Source organism: Canis lupus, chromosome 15 (assembly GCF_011100685.1).
Source record: "Canis lupus familiaris isolate Mischka breed German Shepherd chromosome 15, alternate assembly UU_Cfam_GSD_1.0, whole genome shotgun sequence".
NCBI lineage: Eukaryota > Metazoa > Chordata > Mammalia > Carnivora > Canidae > Canis > Canis lupus.
The window spans coordinates 28,594,970-28,612,754 of NC_049236.1; the positions used below are offsets into that span (position 1 = coordinate 28,594,970).

At 34.8% G+C, this 17,785-nt stretch overlaps 1 long non-coding RNA gene across 1 annotated transcript in view; it reads right to left on the reverse strand.

The window, feature by feature from the left end:
• LOC119867966 overlaps positions 1-17,785 on the reverse strand; it is an 80,184-nt gene that overhangs the window by 10,470 nt on the left and 51,929 nt on the right. Inside the window, exons 2-3 of the long non-coding RNA XR_005369940.1 lie at positions 7,329-7,377; positions 2,839-2,942 (exon numbers count right to left, since the gene is read on the reverse strand). This is a non-coding gene — a long non-coding RNA (uncharacterized LOC119867966). The remainder of the gene's footprint in view (positions 1-2,838; positions 2,943-7,328; positions 7,378-17,785) is intronic.

Consider the following 17,785-nt stretch of genomic DNA (forward strand, 5'->3'; position numbering starts at 1 on the left):
GAAAGGTGATAACACTGAGTTGTTGTTATTGTTGTTGTTTTAAAACCAAGCTCTGCCTTCAGAATTTACCGGCCGAGCATTCATAGTCTCTCTCTCATGAAGGTTCAAAATTTGGCAAATATCTTGAAAGGATTCCAGCCATGCACTTGGGTCCTGCGGCTTCCCCCAGCAGGACTTCGTTTCTTAAGCACTTTGGTTTGCAGGACGTTTCAGTCTAGCTTTCAGAAATTTTTATCTTAACTACCCAGACTCCCACATAGTCCTAGAACTCAGAAAATGTCCTGTGGAGAGAATTGGTCAAGCGTTTGAGGTGCCTCCATTTTCTGTTTTGTTATTCTATAACTGCATGTCAACTAATAATTTCCTGGGTTTCTCCTTCTCCCAGCAGAGTCTGCTTGAGCTGTCTGACCCAAAGCCTGTGGCCAGAATTAGCAAGTATCAACAGGGCTCTAAAAAAGACTAGTTTATCAGCTCACCAAGGAAAAATTATCCCCTGAATGGAATTTTTGCTTACCTAGATTTTATTTCTTCTGTAGCTATCTCTTGCCTTTGAAAATGTACATTTTGTAATTTGTACAAATTTTCTTAGTTTTTTTCAGCAGAAAGAATTGGCCTACGACTACTTATTAGAGCCCACTTAGAAACCAAAGTCTTCAGTACAGTTTTAATTTGCAATTTGGATGTGGGAGGGTGAGATTCCATAGTCTTACACTTGATCATCCTGTAATAATAGCTCTCATAATGTAATTTGGTAGCCAAGGTTGGTATTCTGCAGTTGTCACTTAGTTCTATTCCAATTAATCTCTTAACAACTGGGCAAAGGACCAAGTTACATTTACGTTGACGCGCTCTCCTACAATGAAATGGACTTGAACCAAAACTCCATTTATCATCTGATCCCCATAAAGCACTATTCTCCTTTTGGCATTTTTATTCAATGGGGATTTGTGATAGCTCAAGACCAGTGTCCCTTAATCTGAGAAATGACTTGGCATTTTATGTTCCCTGATGCATCATTACTTTGTTTAACATCTATGAGCTTTCTTAGGGGAGACAAAGAGGAAAATATACACTATCTACTTCATATAACAGGTCTCCTTCAAAGTATCTTCCTCCCCGTCAATGAAGAGACTCTAGTTCTTTGAACTGACTCAAGTCTGAAAATTAGTCAGGGACGATAACTATAGGTGGGTCACTTCAGCTTCTGTTGGTCACATTAAAACATTTTTGTTATCATTTTTGTTTTGTTATTGTTGATGATTATGATGTTTCACTTGTATAGTCCAAGCAAGGCCTTAGTTTATGACCCAGCCTTTTTGTTCTGGAAGACTACAAAATCAACTAACTACACTTATGACTAAGATCTGTACTAGTCAAACCATTCAGATTGCCAGACTTGATAGAGAGTTACTGCAAAAATGCTGTCAGCTTGTTCTTACCATGGAAGACAAAAGGCAAGTGCCGTCATCATTAAACAGAGTGAGTGCTATGTCAACTGTAGATGTTGGGAGGGGGGTAGGTGGGGGAGCATGGAACATGTAAATTTATGGAGTGAGCAGAAATGTTTTTCTCTGACTTGTAGGTGGGAAAATGACTGAACATTCTATTTCTGTGCAAACTAGAAGATCCAAACAGATAGTCATCTACCATGACTACTCCCATATTAGTTCTATCATCTGTCCCTGGGAAAGCAAGAGGCTGTAACTGAAGAGTACTGCAGAAGCCTGAGGTCACATCTCTTTCAGATAGTCTGCACTCTGTCCTGTAGTCACAGGGACACCAGTCTTTTATTAGTTATAAAACTTAGAGAAGGGAGGCAGATAAAGATGTTACAAATTTGCCATGACTCTGCCTTCAAGGGAAAGTGGAATGAATTTTTGTAGGTAAGTAGTAGAAGAGAAAGAGACAATTAAACAAGGGTAAGAGAATAATTACCAAAAAGTGAATGGGAAAGAGACTATTAGCAAAAATAAGACAATCCATATCTTCACTGACCTTCCTCAAAAGAGTGCCCAAGGGGGAAACTGATTCTCAACTAAGGTTTATAACTGTGAGTAAATCTGTTTTAAAATCTGTGCTGTGTTTATCTCCTTGAAGCAAGGAAGCACTGACCTTGGCAGTCTTCTATTTGTGCATATGTATTAGGAACGAATTGAGTTAAAATTAGTGTTCAAAGGTTAAAGAGTTTGCGTAAGTGAGAATATAATATTCCCACCAGTAAGTCGGTAAGTTATTTATGATGTTAGATTATAACAGGTTTTGGGCAGCCTGGGTGATTCAGTGGTTTAGCACCTTCTTTCAGCCCAAGGTATGATCCTGGAGACCCGGGATCGAGTCCCATGTCGGGATCCCTGCAGGGAGCCTGCTTCTCCCTCTGCCTGTGTCTCTGCCTCTCTCTCTCTCTCTCTCTGTGTCTCTCATGAATAAATAAATAATCTTTTAAAAAATAGATTACAACATTTTTTTTGTGTGTTTGAGGTCTTCTTTGCATTTTTAACTAAGTTTTATTATTTCCAAAACAGTTTATAATTTCTTAGTGAAATAAAATAAGCTTATAGCAATTAAAAAATTACCATAAATTTAAAGGTATTATAGTTGCAGGTTACATTATGCTTCCCAATTATGCATGCTTTCATGCATCCACATCCTTTACCATATGAACTGTTTTCACCAAAAGGATGTTTCAGATGTGATGCAAGAGGAGCTTTCCTCAGGTGTGCCTGAGTTGATGGGCTAGGACCCTATCATTGCTGCCGTCCACATGAAAAGGATTTCCATCAAGTAGCTAAGAACATTTTTAATAACTTCAGCCTCAGAATGAATACCTGTGAGACCTACCTGTGTCCAGTCAATAGTGGTGCGCTAAGTCCATCCAGATCCACATGGGAGATTTACTTCGCTAAGCTTAGCCTCAGTTAGCTGATTCACAAAGAAGTGGGGACCTGTAAATATGGGAATAATTTTTTATTGTTACTATAGGTCACTGAAGTTTGGAGTGGATTTTTAGTAAGCTGGCAAATCAAGATATCGGCATCTAGACGTTGATGATGCCAAAACCAAAACCTGAAAATGTGGCATGGGCTTTGGGATTGGATACCATGAACCGAGTAAACCATTATACAGGCTTGAATAAAAAAGAATGATATCTTGCCATTTGCAACCACCTGGATGGAGCTAGAGTGTATTATGCTAAGTGAAACAAGTCAGACAATGCAAATACCATAGATTTTACTCCCATGTGAAATTTAAGAAACAAACAGATGGACATAGGGAAAAGAGAGAAGCAAACACAAAGTAGACTCTTAATTACAGAGAACAAACTGAGGGTTGCTAGAGGGGAGGTGTGCAGGGGGATGGGCTAAATGGGTGATGGGAATTAAGGAGGGCACCTGTGATGAGCACTGGGTGTTGTATGTAAGTGATGAACCACTAAATTCTACTCCTGAAACCAACATTATATATTAACCAACTAGAATTTCAATAAAAACTTGAAACAAAAATCAATAAATTCATTGACTCATTTTGAAAAAAACTAATATAGGGGCTTGAAACAAAGAGAATAGCCCCATGTACAAGTACAATTAAGGACTGTGGAGAACCTAGAAATCTAGGGATCAAGCCCTGAGTCAGGACCCCCACTCAGTGGGAGGTCTACTTATCCCTCTGCCCCTCCTCCTGCGTTTGAGGGCTCTCTCTCTCTCAAATAGATAAGTAAAATATTTTAAAACACAATAAAATAAGATATTTATGGGTGAGGTTGTTGGCATCTATCATTCACTGTAATTGAATACATTTTTCAAAAAACACTTTTTAAAATTTTCAAGTGTTTATTTAAATTCCAGTTAGTTAACATATATGGTAAAATTGGTTTCAGGTATAGAATTTGGTGATTCATCACTTACATATACACCCAGTGCTCATCACAAGTGCCCTCCTTAACATCCATCACCCATTTAAACACATTTTTGAGATATCTACATTTGTACAAATGTTGTCAGTCTGTTGAAGATGTTAAACAAACAAACAAAAACAAACAAAAAACCCTAGTCCTCCACTACTACAAGCAGAGAATAAATAGAAAATGCTAGAGTGTCAAATAGAAAGAGCCACAGAACACAGCTTCTGCCAGAAAGTGGAACCAGGGTCTAATCAAGAAAATTATCTATATCAAGACTGGAAGTACATGATACTGTTTGCCAAGGAGGATTTCAGAATTACTGGGAATCAGTGGCTCCCATAAGTCTCTCATTTCTCCTCTTACCAAAAAAGAGCATTTTTTGCACTGACTTTGTTCATGTTCCACAATCACACTGGGTATGCAGGATGGAGAATAACTTGTTTTTTTTTTAGTTATTAGGTCTCCACATAAAAATAATTGATTCCAGACCTGATGCAGATTTTGAGAAACTGATCAATAATTAGTAAATCTTGGGGATTAAGTGAGTAAATTGTGTGTGTGTAAGGATCATAAATAACTGACTAGTGGAGTAGACATTGGCAGATTTAATTATTTTTTGCAAACTTAACCTGTCCCTGAATCAATGTCTCATGTCAGGTGATCTACTTTGGCCTACTGGGTATGAATTATAGAGTAAGGGGTTCAAGTATGCTTACATGAATGTGCTTTCTTTCATGTACTATTACTTCTCCTTTAGCTAATATTAATATATGCCATTTGGGGATCCCTGGGTGGATCAGCGGTTTAGTGCCTGCCCCTTTGACCCAGGGCATGATCCTGGAGTCCCAGGATCGAGTCCCACATCAGGCTCCCAGCATGGAGCCTACTTCTCCCTCTGCCTGTCCCTCTGCCTCTCTCTCTCTCTCTCTCTCTGTGTCTCTCATGAATAAATAAATAAAAATTTTAAAAAATAATAATAATATATGCCATTTGAATCTTATCTAAACTTGTAGGAAGAAGTCAAGTCCTACCAATGGGTGGTCTGAAAAAGAACTTTACAACTGAACCTGGCTTAAAAATACTGACCTGCAGATGTATTTAGAACCATGAACATAAGAACATATGCTCACTGATATTTACCTTTTGTTTTGGAAAGTATTTTATGCAGAATTATTGAAAAATAGCTGGCTAATACTTTTACAAGCTATAAAATTTCTATTGGAGACATAACTAACTTTTGGAGAAAAATGAACTTTCTTGACTTAAACTAATATGGAAAAAAGAGGACACTTTTATCCATGTTAATAGAACCAAATACTAATCAAAATGCTTTTCCCCAGAACTCAACACTTTGAAAAACTTTCCTTCCTCCTGGGTTATTTCAGAAAATTAGCTTTAGGCCATGGATGGGAAGGAGAGCCCAGAGAATCCATCTTTTTATAAATATAATTTGCCTTTTGATACATTCTATATTAAAACTTTTTAAAGTGAAAGGTTAATAATGGAAGTGTATAAAGTTTAAAACATTAAATTAAAGAACTTAATTCATTTAATTCTTTGATTGTCTTACCTGATACTACGATTTGAAATGAAATCTTTTTTGGTAAAATAGGTGATTGTGGGAACTTTCAACATTTTTTAAAAATTTATGTATTTACTTTAGAGGGAGAGAGAGAGAGGGCGAGTGAGCATTCACATGACTGGGGGGAGGGGCAGAGAGAGAGAGAATCTTCAAGCAGGCTTAATTTATATTGTATAAGTTACACTAGATTTTAATTCTCTAAATGCTTCTTAGTATAATTTTTCAATTGTAGTATTTGACCGATTTATCTCCTAATTTGGGGTAAGATTTTAGTGTTATTTTATGATAGTTCTAATTTTAGAGAATTACAGCTGTACAACATAGCCTTAAGTAGGTATATCCATAGGGCCTCAGAACTGCCTAGAAAAAGACATAATCAATGACATTAACAAAAATAAAAGAAGAAACATAAAATATATTCCAAATTTTTGGTCTTAAAAAACAGAACTGAAAAACAATCTTTTATTTAGTAAATTTTCATCCTTTATTTATTAAGTTTATTAAGATTCCATTTATTGACTTTTTTAAAGATTTTATTTATTTATTCATGAGAGACACACAGAGAAAAGAGGCCAAGACAAAGGAAGAGGGAGAAGCAGCCTCCCTGTGGGGAGCCTGATGTGGGACTCAATCCCAGGACCTCGGGATCACGACCTGAGCCAAAGGCAGATGCTAACTCTGGGAAATGAACAAGGGGTAGTAGAAGGGTTGGTGGGCAGGGGATGGGGTGACTGGATGACGGGCACTGAGGGGGGCACTTGATGGGATGAACACTGGGTGTTATACTATATGTTGGCAAATCAAACTCCAATAAAAAAATATACAAAAAAAGAAACCCCACAAAAATCAAAGACAGATGCTCAACCACAGAGCCACCCAGGTGCCCCCTTCATTGCATTTATATTGGCAATATTGTTGAGGAAGCAACTGGTTTATTTGGCCTTTAGTGTTTTCCAGTCTGAGAATTGCTGATTCTAATTCTATCCTCATAATGTACAGTAATATGTTCTTCTGTGCTCTGTATTTCCTATAACTTATAATAACAACTATGGAGCATTAGATTCAGATTATATATTTTTGGTAAGATTACTTCCTAGGGAAGTTAATAATTTTTCATCAGGAAGGAATATGGATAGATGCCATTAGTTTTTCTAATGTTAGTAGCCATAATGGCTGATGCCAAGATTCATTTAAATATTAATAGTTGCAAAATGGTGATATTTTAATCTTGCTCTATTCTTTATATTTACAAGTGAAATTTTTTCTAAAAAAATAAATATATTTCATGCTTGGTGACAATAACTAGGAAACACAGGATAAATGATTCAAACTTTTATTTATTTTATCAGTTTTAAACATGATGAGTTTATTCACTATCATTAGGCTTGTATCTTTGTTATAAACTCATAAATTTAAATGTTTGAGATATTTTAACCTTCATGGTGCTCATATTGTCCTATTTTTGGCCAGTGGTAGCCTCTTTAAGTTGGATTCTCAACTGTTTGACAATGCTAGAAGAATTTATAGTATTTCATTTACTTTCTATCTCATTTGAAAAGAAATCACAAGTTCTTGTATGTTTTATAATTGTTGAAACTAAATAATGACTGCATGGAATCATGGTAGTATTCTATTTGTATATGTTTAATTTTTCATTACCAATTGTTAGAAAAAGTGAAAAAGAAGTAAAAAAAAACAGACAAAATATTTGAAAACAGTTATCTGAAGAAGTTTGGCTTTTAAAAGTATAGAGAAAATTCTGGTTTAAGCTCTGATATACAAAAATTTTACAAGTTGTCACTCCTATCTTATAAGAAAAAGTTAAAAAATGGAAAATCAATCACTTACCATAGATCATCCAAGACTGAAGTTGTGAGAAAAATCAGCACACTGAAGTCTAGACAGACAGACAAATACAGAAAGTCACAACTGAGATTTTACCTGAAGCACAATCCACCAGGACTCATAAACTGGTAGTTACATTTATTGGTAATTTTGATGAAATACTGGAAGGTGAGTATAAACTTGCCTCAGAGTGAGAAATTCCTGGAAGAAGCAGTTTTGTAGAGAGAGATAACTTTCATGGGTTTTACCTCCAGGAACCCATCCAAGCTCTTATGGTAGCAAGCCAAGAAAGATCCTCTCATGATTTTGGCAAAGGTAGGGGATGGAAAACATTGTAAAATACACTGAGAGAGTTTTCCATATCAAAGGCCCACTGTACAGGGAAAAGACTACTAGAACCATATCCCACCAAACAAAATGATATTTCTCCCACTCCAGGTCACTTCCTGTCTCACCTAAGGGAGAAAAAAAAATTCTAGGACACACTTGTGAAAGTCAAAACCCATGGACATAGGCCCACTAAAAAACAGAGATTTAATTGTATGATTGCAAAATGCTTCCCCTCCCTTACACCTAACAACTGTACCAACAAGACTGCACTATAGCAGCAGAGGACTGCAGCTGAAAAGTCAGTAAGATGCATACTCTATTTGATGAGAAGCTAAGGAGCTGCAAAGATAGCGAAGAAGATAAAACAAGATCAGTAGAAGGATTTGAATCTTCTGGCATCCACAATATTAAACCCAGCCTAACTCCCACAGAGATTAATATAAAACCTCACACTAACACCTATTTAAGTCAGATGGTAATACCTGATACATCACGTTGAGTTTTCAGCATAATTTTAAGTAAAGGGAAAAAAAAAAGTCTGAAGATGCAAAGAAAGCATCAGAATCAGACCCAAAATGTAAAGATACAGGAATTATCAGCTCAGGAATTTAAATCAACTATGATTAATAAGAGCTCTATTGGAAAAAGTAGGTAACATGCAAGAATAGAGAGGTAATATAAGCAGAGATATGGAAACTGCAAGAGAATAAAAAAGAAATGCTGGAAATTAAAAACACTGTGACAAAAATGAAGAATGTCTTTGATGGGGTTATAAGATGACTGAAAATGGATGTGTTTGAAGATGGATCAACTTCCCAAACTGAAATTAAAATAAAATAATAATGATTATGATGGTAATAATAATAAATCATCTAGGTCTTAAAAGACAATGTCAAAAGATATAACATGTATAATAGGAACATAAGAAGAAGACAGAGTGGAAGAAATCCTGGAAGTAATGGCTGAGAACTTTCCAAAATTAATGGTAGAAATCAAATGACAGATTTCAGAATTTCAGAGAATACCAGATAGGATAAATTACAGAAAAGTATGTACCAAGGCATATCATATATATAAAAACCAAAAGCAATGAGATAATCTTGACATAATTCAGAGGAAAAAACCCCACCAACTTATAGTAGGACAAGGATAAGAATCTGAGAAAGTTTGTTGGCAGAAATTACGTAAACAGAAAGAGTGTGAAGTGAAATATTTAAACTGTTAAAATTAAAAACAAAACTCTCACTAACCTAGAATTTCTTAACCAGGCAAAATACACTTCAAAAAACAAAACAGGGGATCCCTGGATGGCTCACTGGTTTGGCGCCTGCCTTCAGCCCACAGCGTGATTCTGGAGTCCCAGGATCGAGTCCTGCATCGGGCTCCCCGCATGCGGCCTGCTTCTCCCTCTGCCTGTGTCTCTGCCTCTCTCCTTCTCTCTGTGTATATTATGAATAAATTTTAAAAATCTTAAAAAAAAAAAGCAAAAAAAAAAAAACAAAACAAAACAAAAACCAGGAGAAATGTTCTTTCAGATAAACAAAAAATGAGGGAACTTATTACCATCAGACATGATCTGTAAGAAATACTTTATAAAGTTCTTTATTCAAGAAAGAAAATTATATTGGTTCATGCAGTGAATTGAATAGTCTCCCCCAAAAGGGTGTGTCCAAACCCTAGGATCCAGTACATGTGAATGTGACTTGACTTGAAAATATAATTTTTGCTTATGTTATTAAGGATGCTGAGATGAGATTATGGGGGATTAAGTATGGGACCTATATCCAATGACTTGTATCCTTTATAACCAAAAGTAGAAAACGATGGCAAGGATGGATCTACTAGCCAAAGAAAACTAAGACTCACTGGTAGTCACTACATTCCAGGACATAGGCACTGGGCAGATTGTTCCTCCAAGCCTCCAGAAGGAATTACCCCTGCTCACACCTTGATTTTGGATTTTTGGCTTCCGAAATTGAAAGAATAAATTTCTGTTGTTTTAAGCCACCAAGTTCATAGTAATGTGTTATGGTTGCACTAGGAAATTAATATACATTCTGGTATTAAAAAGTAGAGTGCTATGGTTGCAAATATCTACAACATTGGATATGGCTTTAGAACTGGACAATGTGTATAGGCTGTAAGTATTTAGATGGACATGATAAAAAAAAAAAGCCTCAACCCTACTGAAGAAGTGGGTAGAAATATGGCTGTTAAAGGTGACTGGTAAGAGTTCAGAAGGAAGCGAGGAACATATTCGAGACAGGAGCAGCAGCAGCTCTTGTTAGCAAGTGGCATTAAGCTTGGCTGAATTTATTCTACTGTTGAGTGGAAAGCAGAATTTGTAATAAATATATGCAATTAACTGAGGATATTGCCAAGCAAAATGTTAAAGCAGCAGCCTGGTTTCTCCTTGCTACTTATAGTAAAATGTGAGAGGATAGAGATAAATTGCTAAGCAGAAAGAAACCAACATTTGATGATTTGGGAAATTCTTAGTCTAACCGGATTGCAAAGGAAGCTTATATTAGGAAATCCGACCTTGGAAAAACGTGCTCTGAAGAGACGGCAAGGGTGTGGCTTGAAAATCTTTTACTGAAAAGATTAGGTGTGTGATGCATGGATCTAGACAATCATCTAAGCAGAAGCCAGGATTAGAGACAAGTTTATCCAGGAAGGATATATAGAAAATTCTTATATAATGTTTTTGGCTTTTATGAATTACATGGAAGACAGATAAGGTATTCTGGAAATGTTATATCATCAGAAACACTGCCAGAAAGAAGGTTTTGGGATTCCTGAATTTTGACTTCTTCTCTGTGAAAGACACTGTTAAAAGATTGAAAGTCACAAGCCACAGACTAAGAGAAGATATTTTTGAAATACATATTTGATAAAGGATTTATCTCCAAAATGTACAAAAAAGTCTTAAAAGTAAAAAATAAAAAAAACAAAAGTAAAAAATAAAAAAAACAAATAAGAGTAAAAAATAAGAAAACAAAACAAACCCATTATAATGGGGAAAATGTTAGAACAGACACCTCACCAAAGAATACATACAGATGTCAAATAAATATAAAATAGTTGTCATCATTTTTCATTACGGAATTTAAAATTGAAACCATAATAAAATACTACTATGTCTATTAGAAAGGCTAAGATTAAAAAAAAAAAAAAAAGCCCAGATAATACCAATTGCTAGCTAGAATGCAGAACAACAGAAACTGTCATTCATTCCTGGTGAAAGTATAAAAAAGATACAGGCACTATGGAAGATCTGTGGTAGCTTCTTATAAATGTAAACAGTTTTGCCATATGATCTAGCAATCACACACGTAGGTATTTATCCAATTATTTTGGAAACCCTCATGTCCATGAGAAAATGTCTGCAGATGTGTTTTTAGCAACTGTCTTCATAATTACCTAAACTGGAAGGAACCAACATGCCTTTCAATAGGTGCATAAACATTGTACATCTATACACTGGAATATTATTCAGTGATAAAAGGAAATGAGCTATCAAGTCACATAATGACCTGCATGAATATCAAATACGTATTCTGACGTGAAACAAATGTGAAAATACTAAATACCATGTAATTCCAACTATATGATGTCCAGGAAAAGGCAAAACTACAGTAAAAAAGATCAGTAGTTTTGAGGGTTGTGGGTAGAAGAGAATGATGAGTAGGTGATATAAAGAGAGTTTTTAGTGTGGAAACTATTCTGAATAGTATAGATGCATGACATCATGCATTTTCCAAAATTATGTAATTTTATAGTACAAATAGTAGAAAGAACCCGATTTTATTATTATTATTATTATTATTATTATTATTATTTGCAAAAAAGGAACAAAATAAACAACAACAAAAACTATACATAAACCCCATACTCTGGTTGACAAATTTGTTCCATGGAAGGGTCTGGGGTAACAATTCTGATCTAATATGCATTTTAGAATTAAACAAGTACATAAATGGTGATGATGAGAGCCAAGTTTATTTTTGGAGGAGGAGTTTGCCAATAAGCAGGAGCAAGAGGCTAGACTTATCCATGAGACAACATTAGAAGTGGGAACGGGGTATGAACTCATGTTTAGCACTAGATAGATACAAGTGTTAACGTGTGCATATGCACATGCTTACCCAGGTTACTATACATCCATCTATTTTCTGCCTCTTTCAGCTGAAATCATCTAGTAGTAATGACACTTCTGAAATGAGGATCACACCTAGTAGTCAGATCTTGGTTCCTAAAAGAATTTTCCAATAAATTAACCAACGATTTTTTGGAAAACAGCTTCCTCTCTAGTACTAAGGAAGGAAATGCATAAAGATGAATCTAGAGCATCCTATAGTGCTAGAAAATAAGAAAGTGCCCACAGAGGGAAAAAAGAAAATAACAAAAGAGAAAAGAAGAAAAGAAAAGAAAAGAAAAGAAAAAAAAAAAAAAAAAAACAAGATGAGGTTATGTCAAAGGGGCACAGAAGCCAACTGGAAGAAATGCTAATGGCCAAAGCTGGAAGCATTTAGACAATAAAATCAATGAAGCAGGATTGGATTATAACCTAATGTATAAAACAGATATCTATGAGTACATACTGGTCTCAGATATCCACATAGAATTAAAAAATCAGAATCAGATATTTCAAAAAAGGAAGTAATTTGATAGTAGTTATGTATACAGTGCTGACTACAAAATTTATATATTCTAACTAGACCTCTCATTTGGAACTCACTGTCTCCACTACTAGACAACTCTAATCCACTTATCCAACCCAAAAAGCTACTTCTCACATGCTCCCTATTGCTCTGGCTACTTGAAGATACCCTTTATTATTCACTTTTATAATAGTGCACATTCAATATATCTGATAATTTTATTGTTTATAGCTTCAAGTATAGTCCGAATATCACCATTTAAAAAAAAAAATCAACTCCACTGATATTATCATGCAAGAAATCAGCATCTTCTTGGATTATCCTAAAACCTCCTAACTGGTTTAGATATGCCCCAGCCCTCCTTCCATTTGTTCTTAACAAGGAGCAGAATGATCTTTTTATAGTTATATATAAATTTATTTCCCACTAAAAACCATCAAATGTCATAACTCTATAATAAAATTCGATATTCAATGGTATAATTCTATATGTGCTCTTCAACATTTCCTTAACTATTTTTATTTGCATTTCAATATTTCAGTATATGTAAGAAAGATCTTGTCAAGTTTCACTATATATCAAATTTTATATGATCATCATAAGGGTGGCCCTTTTGGCAATTTTCAATAGTTGTTTAGGAGAATTTTGTTGGATTTTGTAAGGTTTTATATATTCAAGACTTGGTTTTCAAGAATATCATTATGCAGTTCCATTCTCTATGACTGAAAAAAATGAAAATAATCTTTTATTTCTCTGGTATAGATTTAATAAGTTTACTTCTTGCAAAAATAAGGTAATGTGACATTTCCATATGCTCTTTCTTCCCCGTAGAAGGTAATTTCTATCAAATAAAAATAAAAATAATCAGGATAAGTAAGTGTTCACTATAGGCATCTGTTCATTTTTCATCATTACGGTACAAGTAAAGGATTATATGAAGATTAGTCTTTGATTTTAATTTAAATGGATTTTACTGGTAAATTGGATTTTGTTATGCTTCATAAGGATATATTTTGTATAGCAAACTGAATTGCCTACCTTTACAAATTGATATGAATCAGGAAAGAAACTTCATTTCATGCAAACTTTTTAATATCTAGGCAGAAATGTAAAATTTACTCTTGCAATCATCTGTGGTTCTACTGCATTAAGAATTCTATTTATCTAAGCAAGCAGAATAGCTTGCATTTAGGCATGCCCCTCTGCGCTTCTCTACAGTATTATATGTTAATATATTTAATCTATTCAACATCTTTGGATGTTTTAAACATAATCACATGCATTTATTCTAGGGCTTGGATGTACTTATACTACCTGTAATGAATTTGACCTATAAGCAGAAGCTCTATAAGCTTTTACCTAGTAACATACATAGAATTAGCATCATAAACTGTTTTCTTAGAAATTTGCATTTCTAACTCTAAATGATCAATCTTTTTCCTCCATATTAAACATATGCAGAACTCTAAACACTTTGATTTTTTCCGGTTTTTTAAGTCACCATTTTATTATAAACTCTCTAGCTCTTTCTCCACTTAAAATGTCAATCAACTATTAGAAATATTTCCACATTGATTACAATTCCTATAGCATTAAATTAATTAGACATGAAAGCATATAATATTTTTTGTTAAGTTTTTATTTGAATTCCAGTTAGTTAACATATGGTATAATATTAGCTTCAGGTGTATAATTTAATGATTCAACACTTAAATAGAACAGCAGCTGCTCATCACAGAAAGTATCCTCCCCATTTATCCCCATCACCTAAAAGTATATAATCTTTTTTTTATTTTTTAAATTTTTTTTATAATCTTAATTTACAAATGAAAGCTACACAGAAATACTATCAATACTACATGTATCAAATAATTAGCATTCAACTCTCCTACAGAATCTGCTCATTGCAAAACCAATGCTAACTCTTCCTCTCCCCACTCCTGGTTAACAAGTGCCAGTAAAATCGGAGAAACCAATTATACATTGCTGGTGTCAGATACTATTTGTTTGCTAATAACAATGTTTTTTCTTGGGTGCATTAAGACAAAAGTTTGTTGGGCAACAATATGCTAAATTAACACAAGCTTCTTCACAAATCCCAGGGATGGATTATTTGTCTAAATCAGGTATGGTAATTCTATCTCCTCTACTATTGGTTAGGAAAGTATGACCTGAGTCTGATCAATGATTCATAAGAAATCTGATGGATAGAATTTTGAGAAATCTAATTCTTAATTTTAAGAAAAAAGAGACAAGACACAATGCTAAAATACTTTGCCCTTTCTTCTTTTTGCCTTAAATGTAATAGAACTTTGGAAGCCATCTTTAGGTAATAAGGTTACAAACCTAAATACAAAAAAACAACATAATTTATTAGAAGGATTTAGTAAGAGCCTTATTATTAACCACTGAATTATTTCATGATAATTGAAACTATTTACATATAGATTCCCTGTTAGGTGAAATAATAAAATGTCTCTATTTCTTAATATTTTGTTCTAATACTGTACACTTATCCTAATTCATATAGTTTCTTTTACTGTTTGAAAGTTGGGATCCTGGACAGCCCAGTGGTATGGCAGTTTAGCACCGCCTGCAGCCCAGGGCATGATCTTGGAGACCCGGGATGGAGTCCCACATTGGGCTCCCTGAATGGAGCCTGCTTCTCCCTCTGCCTGTGTCTCTGCATCTCTCTCTCTCTCTCTCTCTCTCTGTGTTGCTCATGAATAAATAAAAATAAAATCTTTAAAAAAACCCCACAAAGTTGGGATCCCAAATAAGTAAACATAATTAACAATGACTAATATTGTGGGTAACAATAAAAATAATAGCTAAGATTTATTATACAATTGTTATGGTTCAATCTCCTTTTACATAAGTTATGTTCTGTAATTATCACAATAACCTTATAATATATGTAACTTTATTATACCTACTTTATGGATGAAGAAAAAGAGACACAGAGAAGTAGAGAAAGTTTCACAAAGGCTTGAAATTATAAACTCACATCAACATAATCTCACCCTAGTACTCCAGCTCCTTGCTTTTATTAAGGGGGTACTATCAAGAATGCTAAGGTAGGGACAGAGAGGCTTGTGATTATATCACATAATTAAAACAAAAGGCAAGGGGATCCCTGGGTGGCTCATCGGTTTAGTGCCTGCATTTGGCCCAGGGCTGATCCTGGAAACCCAGGACTGAGTCCCACATCCGGCTCCCTGTGTGGAGCCTGCTTCTCTCTCTGCCTGTGTCTCTGCCTCTCTTTCTGTGTGTCTCATGAATAAATAAATAAAATCTTAAAAAAAAATAAGTTTAGCAAAATTAAGGCTAACTTTAAAAATAAATAAAACAAAAGACAAAAGGCTCAAGAAAACATATTTTTAAAATAAAAAATACAGAATAAAGCTGAAAAGTTGTACCATGTTACAAATTTTCTATTACTATTACCTTGCAACGTATATACTGGATATTTTACTTCAGTTAAAGAATAAGAATAGACCTTTTAAGATTTTATTTAAATGCTAGTTAACATATAGTGTGGTATTAGTTTCAGGAGTAGAATTCAGTGATTCATCACTTGCACATAATGCCTGGTGCTCATTACAAGTGCCCTCCTTAAATCCCATCACCCATTTAGCCCCCCCACTACTCACCTCCCCTTCAGCAACCCTGTTAGTTCTCTAGTTAAGAATTTCTTATGGTTTGCCTCCCTCTCTGTTTTTATCTTATTTTATTTTTCCTTCTCTTCCCCAATGTTCATGTTTTGCTTCTTAAATTCCACTGAAGTGAAATGATATGGTGTTTGTCTTTCTCTGCTTTACTTTGCTTTAGCAGAGTACGCTCTTGTTCCATCCATGCCATTGCAAATGTCATTTTTTTGATGGCTAAGTGAGATTCCATTACATATACATACCACATCTTCTTTATCCATTCATCAGCCGATATACATTTGAGCTTTTTCCATATTTTGGCTATCTTGGATAGTGCTGCTATAAACACTGGGGTGCATGTGCCCCTTCAAATTGGTATTTTTGTATCCTTTGGATAAATATCTAGTAGTGCAATTGCTGGGTCACAGGGTCGTTCTATATTTACCTTGTTGAGGAACCTCCATACTGTTTTCCAGAGCAGCTTGCATTCCCACCAACAATGTAAGTGGGTTCCCCTTTCTCTGCATCCTCACCAACATCTATTGTTTCCTGAGTTGTTAATTTTAGCCATTCTGACTGGTATGAGGTGGCACACATCATTATCATTCTTTTAATTTAAATTCAGTTAATTAACATATAATGTATTATTAGTTTCAGAGGTGGGGTTCAGTGATTCATAGTTGTATATAACACACAGTGCTTATTACATCAAGTGCCCTCCTTAAAGCCCTGTTACCCCATCCTCTCAACCCCCTCCCTTCCACCAACCCTCAGTTTGTTTTCTATAGTTAAGAGTCTCTTCTGGCTTTCTTCCTCTCTGATTATTTTTATTTTTTCTCCCTATTTCTGTGCTCCTCTGTTTTGTTTCTTAAATTCCACATATGAGTCAAATCATGGTAATTGTCTTTCTCTGATTGACTTATTTCACTTAGCATAATAGCCTCTAGTTCCATCCATGTCATTGCAAATGGTAAGATTTAAATTTTTGATGGCTGAGTAATATTCCATTATATATTATATATATTAATATATAATATATATATCACATCTCTATCCATTCAACTGTCCTAGACAGTTATATCATTGTGGTTTTTATTTATATTTCCCTGATGATGAGTGATGCTGAGTATTTTTTTATGTGTTTGTTAGCCATGTATATGTCTTCTTCAGATAAATGTCTGTCCATGCCTTCTGCCCACTTCTTAACTAGATCTTTGGTTTATTGAGTGTGGAGTTTGATAATTTTTCTACCAATTTTGGATACTAACCCTTTATATTATATGTTATTTGCAAATATCTTCTCCCATTCTGTAGGTTTCCCTTTAGTTTTGTTGATTGTTTCCTTTACTGAGCAGAAGATTTTTATCCTTATGAAGTTCCAGTAGTTCATTTTTGCTTTTGTTTCCCTTGCCCCTGGAAGTGTCTAGTGTAAGAAGGTGCTGGGCCTGACGTCAAAGAGGTTGAGCCTGTGTTCTCCTCTAGGATTCTGATGGGTTCCTGTCTCACATTTAGGTCTTTCATCCATTTTGAATTTATTTTGTGTGTGGTGTAAGAAAGTGGTTTAATTTCATTCTTTTGCATGTAGCTATCTAATTTTCCCAATACCTTTTGTTGAAGAGATTGTCTTTTCCATTGGATATTCTTTCCTGTATAATCATAGACTTTTAAAATTCTTATCATACAGGGCATGTGTTGCAATCTATGTTTGGGTTCATTTTTCTTGCATAATCCAAGAAATTGTAAATCATGCCAAAGCCAGTTGTTTTGCCACCACCAAATGGATTCTGAATCCAAATATGAAGGTGGCATTTGGTGT